Source organism: Prosopis cineraria, unplaced genomic scaffold, assembly GCF_029017545.1.
Source record: "Prosopis cineraria cultivar Desert tree isolate PC_DT_omini unplaced genomic scaffold, ASM2901754v1 PC5, whole genome shotgun sequence".
Taxonomy (NCBI): domain Eukaryota; kingdom Viridiplantae; phylum Streptophyta; class Magnoliopsida; order Fabales; family Fabaceae; genus Prosopis; species Prosopis cineraria.
Genome location: NW_026555336.1, coordinates 36864923 through 36881080, shown reverse-complemented (window position 1 = coordinate 36881080; position 16158 = coordinate 36864923).

Below are 16158 nucleotides of genomic sequence, written 5' to 3'. Positions count from 1 at the left end.
TTAATAAATAATTTTATATTTATTATAAGATATTTTATAAGGGTAAATATAAAAAAAATAAGATTGGTTAGAAAGTATGTAACTACTTTATTGGAATGAGATTCAGTTAAAAATGACTTACATTTTTTAACAGATGGAGTATATCAATAAAATTTTTAACCTTATTTACTCTTATAGTCCTATTTAAAAACTTGAAAGAGAATATTAATTTTAATCATATTTATAAAATAGTTCAATATTTTTTGATGTTTATCTTTACCTTCCTAACCTTATTAAATGTTAGTAAAAATAATTAAAAAACATTTTGTCATTATCTAAAAGTAAAAATAGAAACTTATTAAATTTTAAGATGAGGTTAATGAACATTAAGATTTTTCTTATTTTAATGAAACATGCAAGAAGTGACTTATAAATAAGATAAAAAAATATTATTTTTTTTATTTTTGATTTATGATAAGTAAATAAGAAAATCATAAATTCATAAACGCAAGAACGCAGGTTAATGAATACAAAAGGTAAGATAAAAATATTACAAGTATTAAGTTACTTATATTTTGAACAAATATTAGTTGGGAAAAACTGCTCACATTTTAGATTAGAGGAAATACATAATACTCTGTCCATCTTAAATTATATAATACTTTTAAAAAAAATTAAGCACCCCAAAATATAAAATATTTTGAAAAGATTAAGGTTTCATTGAACATGCTTATTTTAACATTATTATTTATTTCTCTTTATTTAATTTTCATTTTTATCTCTTTTTTAATATATTAAATGAATGATATTTTTTGAAAGATGATACTGTGTTTTTGTTTTCATAAAACAAGGCTGTTAAGTGTATTTAATAGGATTTATTAATAAGTAATATTTTGTCCAAAATAATTTTATAATTTGTGGCGGGGAAGTAGTAAATACTAAAATATAGCTATGGTTTATGAATTTTATTTTTAATTTAATTTTAATCTCTTATGTTATACTCCAATCTCCAAACAATGAAGATTGTCCTTTTTCCCCGGCTCCTTCAAACTAATCACGGTTTGAACAGAGTAGAGAAGGAGAGGGTGAGAAAATATTCAACTAATCTATCGTTGTCATGCCAAAGCAATAAAATCAATATGTGATGGCGTCATTGTGTGTTTTTTTGACCATATACTGATGCTGATTGCATTATGCACACCTTATAATACATGCATGCACAGCTGTCTCTGCCTCACTCTGAGGGCCATCGCGACACCCCAGTTATCTTCTCTGCACGATAGGAGCTTAAAAAAAAAAAAAACCATTATAATTAATAACAATTGAGTTTATTTCCTTAAATCACTTTTTTTACCTTCAAGTTGGGCCATACTAGCTTGTATTTCTAATTTTATGCTTGCCGTATTATACTGACAAAGCATTGATTAATACGTGATTATTTTATTGGATTTAAATCTTTAAATATTTTCTCTCTCGAAATAACCATCTTTTCAAATATACGATGTGTGATATACAAAAAAACTTCTTAAATTGATATGCCTACTTCAATCAAGAATATAAAAACTTATACGAAAGTCTTTTTTATTTCATGAATTGTATATTTTGTCGGTGGACTTCATAAATCATGAGAGCGTAATTATGTTTCTCAATGTCTAACAATGCATATGATTAAGGGTAAGCAAAACCGACAAAACCAATCATGTCAAACAAATCCAATGAAAATCTAATAAAATTAATTATTAGTAAGGCTTGATTTGGTTTTATAAATTTAAAAATTAAATGATCTGGTTCGATTTTTTTTAAAATCTTAACTAAACTTGAACCATTCTTTTTATATTTTAAAATATTTTTATGATTAATATTAGATTATTAGTATTTTATTTTTTTAAAATTTTAATTTTAACTAAAGTCCAGCCTAAATTCAAAATACTTTAATATAATCCCTAGCCCTTCCTTTCTCAATTTTGCTATTAGAAAGTGAAATGCATATATTCATGTTACTTCAAGAATCATTTTTAGATAATTATTTATTTTTACATATATATAATTTCTCTTTAATTTTTTGATTTAAAATGAGATACTTTTTATCGTAGACATCAAGACAATTTGTAATTAAAATTAACTCATATTGCTTATAAATGCATGTTATGGTGTTTATTGATAATTAGATTTCAATATTTTTATTTTAATTATGATGTTCGTTTCTATTCATGGTAATAAAGTCAAGAATGTAACTTAAAATTGAAATATGGAAGGAAAAAAGATAGTCAAAAATTATCTTGGCCTTAACATGTGATTTTGTATGTTAAAAAAACATTGAAACTTAATCTATTTATAAACCAAACTGAATCAATCAACCTAACTCTTAATAAAAAGAAACCAATCAACTTTTTTTTTTTTTTTTTGCAAATTGGTTGATTTGGTTTAGTTCATATTTTGAATAAAATTGAACCAAACCACACCTTTAATTATCCTTGCACGTGATCCTTTGTACCTTTTATAACCTTTATAAAAAAAAAAAAGATTTAACAACCAACACCGTGTAGTGACTCCATGTTAAACCAGGTGGAGGAATTGAGCTAGTTTAATCAGACTATAGCAGATAGACATTTTTAAGCAAATAGCAACCAAGGTGTAACAGTTATAAAATTATCTGCAAAAGCTAGATCCAAAAAACTTGCTGCAAAAGCTTTATACATTTATCCTATTACGAGGCTATCCTTGAAATAAGTTATATCCATATCACTTGTTAAAGTGAAGTCCTTGTTAAAAAAAAAAAATACAGCAGGGTACAATAATTCAAATTAATATTGACACGGGTTGTGCAAATTGGTGAGGAAAACATATATCAAGAGGCTTCCAACCTTAAAATTTATAAACATATTTGGATTATCTCAACTGGATCACAATTAAAGGGCATCGGCCATTGGATTGTACTCCATTGCTCTTGAGATAAAGGCCTCTATTTGTTAAAAAATTTGTAAATCTTTCCCTCAATATTATCATATTACAGTGAGAAAACATAATCTGTAGTCTTTATGATTTTATTAAAATTTTCTTTTAGTTCTTGTATTTTTTTTATATTTTCAGTCCTTATAGAGATTAAAGCTATTGAAAAATAAAAACTATATGAACTTAAAAAATAAAAATCACCTAATCTTTTTGAAATTATAAAGACTGAAAACACTGAAAAAAAATTATAAGAATTAAAAGCAAAACTTGATAAAGCCATAAGGATGAAATAATATGTTTTTCCTATTACAATCTAGAGCAAGACTTATATGCTTAGATTTACATACTTAATATGCTTATATCCAATTAAATAATGACAAGTGGATCATAATGTGTTAAAAAACTTTATAACAAAAATTTATTATAGAATTAATTATCTACAAAAGATTTAAATATTTTAATTTAATTAAAAATAATTACATTAAATATATGTAGTTAAGTATATACGCTTTTTCCTACAATCTATTGGTCCTTAGGCTCATCAAATCCTTTGGACAGTCTCACGTCTTGAGCCTCTGTGTGAGCATTTATATGTTGGACGTAACAGATCGTTAGAAGACTTTTCGTTTTTAAAAATATATTAATCCAAACTCTTGAAATAATCCTTCTCATGTCTTAAATTATAAGATATTTTTTTAAAATTACATGTATCAAAAAAATTTATTAAATACTTTTTATAACGTTATTTTTTTAAATAAAAATATAAGTTTTATAAAATACCTTTCATTTAATACTTCATTTATAAAAGAATATTAATATATACATATATAAAGGGTAGTATTGAAAAAATGTCATTAATTAAACCTTATTTTTTTAAGGTGTCTTATATTTTAGGATGTCAAATTTTTCCTACAAGTATTTATAATTTAAAACAGAGTAATGTTAATCCATAAATTGAACAACCTTAAATTTTAATTTCTTTCATGAAAAGTTTTTTTTTTTTGCACAATCTTTTAAGAGAAATTCTTATATGGATTAGAAGTACCATCCCATTTATGCTCTCATGTTTAAAAAGTACTCCTTCCATCTTAAATTATAATATATTTTTAAACAAAATCTCACATATAATAAACCTTATTAAATACATTTAACAATATCATTTTTTAAGTTAAAAATATAAATTTTTAAAAATACCCTTCATTTAATACTTTATTGATAAAAGAATATTGAAAAGAGAGAACATATGAAAAGGATAATATTAAAAAAATATCATTAATAAAATTTTATTTTTATCAAAGTATCTTATATTTTTAAACACTGGATCTTCCCTACAAGTTTCTTATAATTTGGGACGGAAATAATATTAAGGTAGTATTTGAATTGATGGATTTGAATTTAAATTTTAGATTTAAAACCTTGCATTTCAAATCTCACATTTACAATTCATGTATTTAAAGTTCTTTCTTTTAATAGTTGAAAAAATTTTAAATTAAGAAGAGATGTGAATTGAGATTTGAAATGAAAATTAAAAATTAAAAATGATAAATTTATTTTTATTTTTTAATTAACAAGAGATGGAAAGATACACGAGAGTTATAAAATGATTAATAGCAAAATGGCAAAGAAAACAAGATGTTTGAAAGTAAATAAAATTTCAAATAATTAAAAAGTAAGAAAATTTTGAAATTATAAAATAATTATATTTTGAAGTGGACCTAAATTTCAACTGAATCTAAATTTATAAAATTATATGTATTCAAATAAAAAATTTGATTCAAATATATTTTCTATTGTAATTAGCGCGAAAATGTCCAACGGTAGCCATCTGACCTTTTCTTTTGTAGCAATTTTTTAATTATTAAAAAGTAAATAAAAAATAAAATATTATAAAGATTTTATAATAGAAAAGGTGGATAGGGGACTTACAAAAAACAAAAATGAGTTGTTAATATGAATTAATGCTATTCTCCAAATCATAATATAACATATCTTTTAAAAATTTTATTTAATTTAAAAATAGGGAATTGATAATTTTTATAACTGTTTTTCAACCATACCTCTCCTTCATTTATTACACTTTATTTTCTTAAAAAATGATATATTAAAATTTTAATTATCATTATCAATGCACTTATGTAGAGTGTTTAAAGGTATAATTAAAAAATATAAAATTTTTAAAAATATTAATGTTTTAACTAACTTGTTTTAAAATCATAAAGTAATTATCCATGCCCTACATTACGGTATAGAAGAAGTAATTTATAAGATAATTTTTTACAAAATTTTGCACATTAATAAATTTTATTGGATATACTTTATAATCTTATTGTTTTAAAACGAAAATATAAATTTTTAAAAATATCTTTAATATAATATAATTTTATTTGTGAAACATAAATAGATAATGCAATATAATAAAGAATGAAGGGTAATATTAAGCAAGTATAATCAATTAAAGTTTAAAATATTTTATATTTTGAAATATTAAAATTACCTTGAATCATGTTTACAAATTAAGATGAAGGGAGTATATATATCACAACTTGCTTTTATTTTTTATTTTTATACAAAAAATACTTCATGAAAATTAATGAATCTCAATTTCAATGATTTTTTTCCAAAAAAAAGAATCATAAATATGAAATCTATAATAAAAATATACGTGTAAAACGTGCAACAAAATTCAAATAAATATTACACAAATTATAAAATGATAGGCATGCAATACAATGATTTTTTTTTTAATTTCTAGAATTCTAATTTGTACATAATAATAAACTCTATAAAAATAATTTGATGCTTATTTTCAACACATAAAAGGTAATAAATTGTATAATAAACTAAATCATTTATTCTTTCACCATATAAAAGAGAAATATATGTCATACAAATATTGTTAATTGAAATAAACTTTTAATATTTAAAATCAAAAAACAAGTAAGCCTGACTCTTATGAGCTTGTATTCTTAAACCTTTCACTTTAAAATTAGTTATTTTTCAAAACTAATAGTGATTAAATGAGCTCAAAGCTGAGCCTGAAAACCCATCTTTTTTAATTTTTTTAAAATAATTTTAATATTGTAATGTTATATATTTATTATCTAAAATATGAATTATACTTTTAATATCTAGAATAAGTAATATACATCATTATTTTAAAGTAAAAATTTCTTATTGTAATGTCACTCAAGCCTATTTTTATATTACAATTGAGAGTTAATATCAAGGTACTGAAAACCGGGCCGATCATTGAATCGGCCAAACTCAGGGGTCAGGGGTCATGGGTTCAATTGGGGGTCAAACCGGAGTCAGACCGGTCATAATAAAATAAAATAATTTAAATAAAAAATGTATTAATTCTCAATATGTTCATATATATCCAAGTCTTAATATCTCATATAACATATAACAATAATTCTAACAATAATAAAGTATGACAACATTTTTATATTTTTTTAAAATAAGGTTAACTAAATGATAAAAAAATTTTAATGAGTTAAAATAATAGAAATAAAAATTTATTTTAAAATAAAAGATAATAAATAAAAGTGATATATTTTAAAAATTATTTAATTAAACAATTCAAATTAAAAAATAATATAATATAATATATATTTATACCTTTTGATTTCTTTTTGCTTCTTCCGTCCTCTCATCTGACATAAGTATGATTTTTTTACCCTATAACTCCTATTGACCTATCATTAATCATTATCATATCAAAAATAAATATACATCTTAATTAATTATTATTAATTTTTTTTTTAAATTTCAACCTGCCCAACCCACCTGAATTGAGGGGTTGGGCGGGTTAATTCGGGTTAATTCCGGGTCATCCGGGTTAACTTAAATAGGGGTTGGGCGGGTTAATTCGGATTAATCTCGGGTCACCCGGGTTAACTTAAATCACAATAAAAAGAAAAATCAGACCGAACATATGGCTGGTTTATCAGTCGGATCGGTTGGTCCGGTCTGATTTTAAAAACAATGGTTAATATTCTGTACATTGTATGGGTACAAAAATCTAGTTGAAATTCAAATCCAGGAAAGTCTAAGCACACCATGAAAGGAAACCAGAAAGGGTGGGTGTGGAATGGAGAATAATTGGTCTTTGGTCAATGCGTGAACAACATCCACGTCAGCCGCCTAATGCGTCGGGATATGGCAAAAGTGGCTTAGCCTCCGAGGCTCCTACTATGTGTTACGTCATCAGCGAAAAATAAAAAGTCAAAAGCCATTAGATACCGAAAACCATGATGAGAAATCCTTAAATAGAGTTCGTACACTGTATCATTTATAATTCATTTAATAAAAATATAATATTTAAATATATTTAATATAAATTAATTTTAATATCAATGATAATGAAGAGAGAGAAAGTATAAATTAAATATGTATTATGTTATAAAAATAAAATTAATTATAAAATATCACACAAAATTTTATTTAGGTTACTTGAAATATTTTAATTGAACAAATTACAAATAACATGATGCATTTGATTTATTTAAGTATTTATCTACAGTTAGGTTCTAAAATTTTAAGTTAATTACTATTAAATAATTAAATAAATTATAAAAATAAGTTGTAAACATTAATTTAAATAATTATAATCAAAATTTCAGCTACGGATTAGTAAGAGTAACTTATAAAACTCAAAGCTTGATTTATCATCGACACTCTTAAATTTGCAACTTTATCTTTAACAAGATTTTTGAAACCTTAACAGTAATTAAATTAATCTACTTGTCAGCTGCCCCCAGGCATTACAACTAAAAAAAAAAATTAAAAAGGTTAACCAACCACGTGATTCACAAATGAAGAACATCGTGTGCTATCGATAAGGCTGTGCACGATAAATCCGTATTTGTCAAATGGCGTCTCCACCAAGTTGTTTGAATTGTTTAGGGGAAGAAAAAATGAGAATGAAGTGGAACCCAACGAAGAAGCATATGAAATAAATGGTGAAGAAAATAGAGGCCAATTATATATATATATATATATATATATAATAACGATGGCATCAGATTCAGAGAAAATAATGGATGCAGATCTGTGAAGGCAGCAAATATGCGTCGCACGATGAATAGCCACCATGGCGCCATCATTTCATTATAGATTTTTTTTTTTCCAGATTCCACCTCATTTCTTATAGTTGCCACAACCTCGCCAGTTTTTTCATACGGCAAGAAATAGGATCTCTCAATCATGGAGACTATCTCTCAAAATATTAAAAATAAATTCTAAATTTTTTCAATTAAATTGCTATATATTTTACTCCTTCTTTTTTTGTCTGTGAACACATTCACTAACGAAGAACCCACTCACGATGCTATTAATACTGAATCAAATTAATTGACTCAGACGATAATTCGAATTGTTGATAAATTAAATGTATTTTAATTACAATTCATTTGATATTTTATTGTTTACCAAAAATGTCTGTTGTATTTAAGTTGACTTAGTCACAATTAATATAATATTTATTGTAATCGATTGCATGTTTATTTAGTCCATTATCATCAAAACTTATCCTCATCATTTTTTTGATAAGTCGGAAAATAAATCCTCACCATTATATATTCCTCATATTTCCGATTAATTATGATTAGGTCAACTTAACAAGAAATTAGGCTACACAAGGAACCATAAATCAATCAAATCAAATCATTTTTATTACATTAATACAATTAATGAGTATGTGAGTCGGTATAAGCATCTCTCTAAAATTAATTACACATTTTAAGAAGGCATAAAAAAAAATTGAATGCTTTTGAGTCAATCAGTTTTGGTATTTTGGACTCTTGATTGCATTTTCTGGAGCTTTAATTTTTATCCTTCTGATTTCGTATATAGAAAAGTTCCCGAATGAATTCTCGGATTATTATTATTATTATTATTATTTTGCCGGAATTTGTTGATGTGTTTGCTTGACATAGTCCATAGATTTGGTCTATTTCTGAGGGTCTAATGTTGAGAGGTAACAAGCTAGATTCCTCGAGATGGTTGATAGACGAACGAGCCAGATGATGCAAGCAAAGCAATGGTGGGTGGGGATGTTTATACTAGAATCAGATTCCAAAAAGTAAGGGTACTAGTGTCATTTTGTCATCTACTCTAGTAAATGTCGACTGCTCTAGATTTTGGTTTGGTGTAATTCTCTCAAATTTAAAGTCTGAAAATACAATAAAATATTATTCCCTTTTCAAATATAAAAAAAATAACAAACTCGCATAATTAAAAAAATTAGTTAAATATAAGAATTATGTCTGAAATTTAAAAATTTAAATTTAATTTTTCATATAATTAATGAAGCAAATTTGCTTTCTGAAAATAAATATTAACTTTATTTAAATAGACGCAGTTTTAAAAAATGTGATAAATATCTATTGACATTTGTAGATTTTTGCTTATAAAAAAAAATACGGCATCTTCTCTCATAATAAAAAACAGAGGGAGTATTAAAAATTAAAATGAATGCTTTTGTAAATAAAAATATTTATGGAATATCAATTATACGTATTATTATAATGAAAAAGTAATGATCTAATATTAATGAAAAAATATATATCTAATATTTTTATAAAATTAATTATTTATTTTATCTATGCAAGTCTACCAAAGACATGCTACTTATTACACAAAAAATTATGTTTACAAAATTAACTGAAAATATGAAATTTGTAGTACATCATATTATTTAAAAAAAGAATATTTATAGGTCCTTACAATTTCACTTAATTTTAAATTAAGTCTTTGCATTTTATTTTATTTTAATCAAACTGTTATAATTTCATCTATTATGTATATTGACCCTTGAAAGTTAAAATTAATAATAAATTATTAAATTTTATAAAAAATAAAAATACTCTTAGAGTTTGCAGAAAATTTAACTGAATACTTTTAGCCAAAATAGAAAATTGTTTAATCCATTGTTTATATTTTTATTATAATTTTTAATAAAAAATTCTACATGTATAAAAAAATATTTAAAAGACAACTTAATTATATAAATTTTGATTTAAAAAATTATGTAATTAATTCTAAAGTCATATAATTATGTAATAAAAATAGAAAAGTTCTTAATTTTATTTTTTAAAAGGAAAAATGTAAGGATTTTAATATTCAGGGATTAAAAAATTTAATTCATTAAACTACAAAGACTCAATTAAAATAAAATAAATTGCAAGGATTTAATTTAAAATTGAGTAAAATTATAAGGACTTGTAAATATTTTTTTCTATTATTTATACTAATAAAGCATGTGTTCTGTTGATCAAGCTATATGCTGTACAATTGTTCACAAAAAAAGGCATTCAAGATTATTAAGCAATTGGATCAACTGACTAGGAATTGTATAGCTTAATGAGAGGTTTTAAATTTAAATTCTAAATATAATAGTGATTAAATTTTCAATTGATGCGAAGGAATATTTTTCAAAAGGGTGTTCACAGGTTACCACTCAAATTAGTCCAAACAAAAAACTTAGAATATCGCGACGAAAACACGGCCATTCAAGCGAGATAGTGAAGCGTTTCGAATACTTCGCAAAAGGTCTCCACCTCACATCATTGGGACAAGGTGACTAAATACTAAAAAAATTGTGGGCTAAATACTAAATACTAGAAAGTCAATATCCAGCATGTAACATGGAACTCCATATACATATACATACATATATATATACAGGGAGTTAATTATGAAGACGAACACTCTTTGGGTTGGGATTTTGTGCGACACATATGAACTCCACAATCCATTTATTATAACATATATATATATATATATATATATTCACAAACGCAATTCATCGTTATATGCCCAAAGTAGTATATACAAAGTATGAAAAATATTAGGAAAAAAACTACCATGAGTTCCCACGCTTTGTTCAAGTTTTAATACAGGTTTTTATATTTTTTTTAGTATTATAAGTCTTTACTCTTTCTTCCACCTACAACATTAGTCTCTACAATTTTAGGGGGGATGTTGACATCTTACAGACAATGCCAATAATGCTAACATACTAATTAATATTACTAATTTATACTTATGTGTTAAATTGATACTAATATAGAATTTTTAATGAGCAAAAATAAAAAAAAACCTACACAAAATTTGTGTATTTTGCTGATCATTTTAAAATCCCAAGGTCAACCTTTTTATTTCATCTGATGTAGAATTTTTTTTTTAAGTTTTGTTTATTAAGAAATTCCATGTCAGCATCAGTTATACATAAGCACAACATTAACAATGTTAATTAACATGTCATTATTTTTAATACTACTTATGTCACGTCAATGTCCCTTAAAAAAATAGGAACCAATGTTGCAGTCGAAAGAAGGTATTGTCATGTAGGGATTTAAAATATCAAAAATAAAATGTAAGAACTTATATCCAAACTTAAATAAAATGTAAGAATTAAAAATAATTTTTTTCCCACAATATTAACTAGAAAGAGACACAGGACAAAATATGTTTGCAGTTTGGCCTAGTTAGTTATGAAAAACATAAAAACTTTAATTTTTTTTGGATCGTAGCACGGTGGGATTGTCTTCAAGTGAACGCGTTAGAGGCAAAACATGTAGTTCATGCCGAAGGAATTTATTCTTTCTATTGAAACTCCCTCGACCTTCCTCATTGCATAATTTATGATTATACTAAAGCTAACAATGTTTGGACTAAATCGGTTAACTAAGAACAAAGCAGGGAGTTCAGCGGCAAATATTCTCCATGCATGTTTCTTGGCCCATGTGCAAAGCAAATTTATGACTTGTCCTTACCAAATGACAAAAAAATTATAATAAAAAATTTAAAAATTGTAGACAAAGATTAAGAAAGTTATAGAAGGGGGGACAAATTTGTCATTTTTATAATTTTTTTAAGCTCTCTTCTGTCATTTTTTTTATCAAATAATGGTTAAAATTAACATTTCATTAATAACAGTAACTAAATTATACTGTTTTCAAAAATTAATTAAATAATTTTTGTAATAAATAAGTTTAAAATTTGTGATACTATTAAATTTAAAGCTTAGAAGGTAATTTATTTATTTATTTTAAATAAAATTATTGTAAGATTCCATGTATGTGCAAAATGTATTTTAAAACTCAATTTTGTTCCATTTGCAATTTATTCCAATATTCTATCTATCATACAAGGCCTTTATATATATATATATATATATATATAAATAGTTTTTTTGACCATCATATAGAAATATTTATTTAAAAACGAAAGGCACTCCACAGTCCAAAATGTGTTTACAAATTTAAAATATTGAAAATTGTGTTTACAAATTTAATATCAATAAAACGTTTACTAATTGTACCTTTCTTCATCATTTAATAAGTCAGTCAGGCCAAAAAAAAAGAGAGAGAATTAATTATTTAATTTTTATAATTTTAATTTAATTTTTAAATTTTAACTTGTTATAACTCATTCTTTAAAATTTTAATTCGATTGTAATTCATTTTTTAAATTCTGACTCTTACAATTCAATCTTTATAATTTTAACCATTTAAATATTAATGCCTGTATCTTAAAAATAAAATTATAAAGATTAAAATTATGTTAAAATTTATTATTAATATTTTAAATTATTAAACTTTTTTAATCTTTATAATATCATAAATACTAAAATATTAAAATATTTTTAATATTTTTAATTTTATTTTTTAAAATATAAAAATTAATATTTAAATGGTTGAAACTATAAGGATTAAATTGTAAAAATTAAAATTTCAAAATTAAATTTTAACTGAATCAAAATTTTAGAAACTAAATTATAATTAGTCACAATTTAAAAATTAAATTAAAATTATAAGGGTTAAATAATTTTTTTTTAATTAGCAAGCGAGTCGCGAGAACAGGGGATGATATGACAAAGTAATGAACCAAGAAAATAACAATGTCAAAATCAGACGTAAGATGGAAGCAAAAGGTATGCATGTGATGACGGGGCCCTGTTTCCATTTTATCAAGTAGGAATGAATTTCAACCACACCGCTCTGCGCGTTCACGTTCAGGTTCGCGCGCGCGCATACACAAAGTAATAGCCTGATCAAAGTAAGTGTGCCACACAACTGTAAATGAAATTTCCCGGTCAGGATCAAAAGCTTCAATTACCTGATCCACTCTTCACGGGAATATATGCATCTAAAAAGATAATAACTTTGACTATACCATGTTTTTGTTTCAAGCACATTAATTGATGTAAAGTTTCATATATAGAAATTGAGCCTCCGGGGCCACAGCCACGACGTAATAAATATTAATGTTTATTCATTCACCATCACGCATATTCATAATCTGCTGCACTTTTTCCAAAAAATCTCCAATCGCTAGCTACCGACGTGCTTTTATATATTTGTATATTGAAAAAAGGACGTAGCAATTAGCAAGTGAAGGTACGGAGGGGAAGCAAACTAGGGGAGGGGTTATGTGGTAGCGGTTGAGGCTGGTGACGTTCATCTCCTCCACATCTTTGCAGATGCCAAACGTATCCATTTTATTTACATGGTTAAGTTCAGTTAAAAAAAAAATTAACATGGTTAAGATTATACTCCTCGCAATATTATTTCTTACTAGTTATTAATTCACGTTTTATTAAAAATATTAGTTCAAATTTTATTTTTTAAAAAATATCTATATCTTTATATTTATGCCATTAAATTTTCTGAATAACAAGTGTATATCTTTAAATATGGAGCATTTTAAAAAAATAAGGGTATAAATGATAAAAAAAATATAAAATTTATCCAGTATCATATATTTTAGATCAATGAGTGCTTTTAGAAAGTAACTTATATTATGATTATAAATGAATGGTAGTTAAATTTTTAAAATTTTACTTTTTTTTAAATGATCAATATAAGGTTTATAGTGTTGATGTTTGAAAATGATCATCTAATCACCTCAGAATATTGAAATACTCCGCGGTGAAATTAGAAAAAGTTAAAAATTTAGGTGTGGGCCTCAAGTAGGACCCGCTACTCTAATCACACCCCCCCCCCTCCTTTTTTTCCCAAATCCCCCTAAAGCATCGTGGCTTGTCGAAGATACATATGCACGGTGTTAAATTTGTAAACTATCTTTGGAGGGGGAAAAAAACAGTTAGAAAAAGGCAAGGATAAAATAAGGGCAAATTGTATGTAAGTTTCAAGTAAGAAAATCAATTATCCACGGATTTTAACTATTTGTAAATACAAAAGTTTTTCACATGTAAATATAAAAGTTTTACTCATTGATGGGACTAACAAAATAATTAATTTATATTTGCAATGCCCCCATAAGATAATAGGTTTTGCTTTTATACATATGAATCTCTCATCAGCTGGGCAGCATTTCTAACACCATAAACTATTTTTTTGGGAAGAAAAACATTTACCTCTAACCAAGTCCTTTTTCATAGAAAATGAAAACACACACTTACGCACACACATAAACATATTAATATTAGGTTTAAACTTAGGATTTCCTCTAAAAAAGAGAAGATGCTGTCACTGAGACGTTCAGATGTACAAAAGTGTATAAACGTTGCACAGTTTTAGTGTCGGGTTGGCATGGCCAGAATCTGGCGTTATGTGGGGGAGGTTATAACCTTCCTTGGAGCCATAAATAAATTATTTTGAGGAATGAAAAAGGATATGGTGCGAGAAAGGAAGTTCCAAACTCGGTGGAATTTTTGGCATTTTCCATTACGTTTTCTGTATTTTTTTTTCCCCCTGCCAACAACAACGTTTTCTGTGGCCCACTCATTTCACACCTCCTCACAAGTCAAATAATTTAATAAGATATTATTACCCTGGCCAAGCTAATTAGAGGCGGACAAAAATTTTAACGTTAAGTTTGGGAGATTAAAAGATTTTTTTTTTATTTTGAGGCTTATTTGGCTTGTCCGAATAAACTCAGAATTTCAACTCAAGTCCAAACCAGAATGTGCCTGGCTTAAATACTTGAATTCCTTTTTTTAAAATAAAATTGAATTTCTATAAAAATAAAAAATAAAATAAAATAATATTTAATAATTTAGGGATTTAACTTTGGCTATATAAACATTTTTTATATGTTAAAATATTTTAAATCAAATTTAAAGAAGCCTAACCTAAATAAATTTTTCCTGTCTAAATTACCTGTTCTAGAAGTTATGGCATTGCATTTTTAATTCAATCACCGAGAAATATAAAAATAATTTCATATATCTTATTCATTTATATATAAAACTCACTTGATGTGAAATTTTTAACAATCCACTACGCAATTCATAATTGAACTAGTGATACGAGGATCCGTTTAGTTTGGTGTTGTGTTTATATATATATATATATATATATAAATTGAAGTTTATGTTTAATTCTTTAATTTTATATAAGATTTTATTTTAGTCTTTAAATTAGTTCTTTAACCTTTAATATTGTTAGTTTTATTCCAACAAATCTTTATATTGAATTTTTAAATATTCACAAAATATTTTTAAATGTTGACATATTAAATTTAATTTTTTTAAAATAATAATGATTGACACAAAAAAAATTATTTAAAATTAACAGTGTTAAGATTCAAAGACTAAAAAAATATTTTATAAAATTAAAAGATTAAATTAAAATTTTATATAAAGTTAGAGGATTAAAATTATACTTTAACCTATATATTTAATTATTTACGACATGCTATGAAAAGGCGAGGAAATTTCTGGCTTAATTATTGAGGAATATTATTGAACACGATCATCTCTTTTTTTAAGTAAGAGTTGTACAAACTTAATCTTTCATTACCTTAAGCATGGGCTTTGAACAATTCCTTCCTTTTGCTTCTTATTAAAAACGATATTCAAATCACTTTATTATATTGTCCTGGAATTAAGGCATTGTAAGAAACTTGAAATCAATCTTTAATTGTGGTAGCCCTGTCGTGTCTAGGTGGTGCGTGGTTGGCAGTGGGAAACGATAACACTAACAAATTAATAATAATAATAAAAAAATAGCCTTGAACCTGTCTGCAAAACTGTTGGAGATGATGGATCTATTAAAGATTTAAAATAGCAGCAAAACATTTCTTTTGATTCATCAAGTGGCAAGCAATAGCTTTTGGTGAACGAAAAATGAGAACAGATTCCAGAAAGGTGGGGCTTACGGATAGCTTTGTGTGTATTCAAGCAAATGTCAATAGCAACAAATTTATTTGGCCATGGAAGGAAGCAATGCGTGCTTCACAGAGCAACCTGATTGG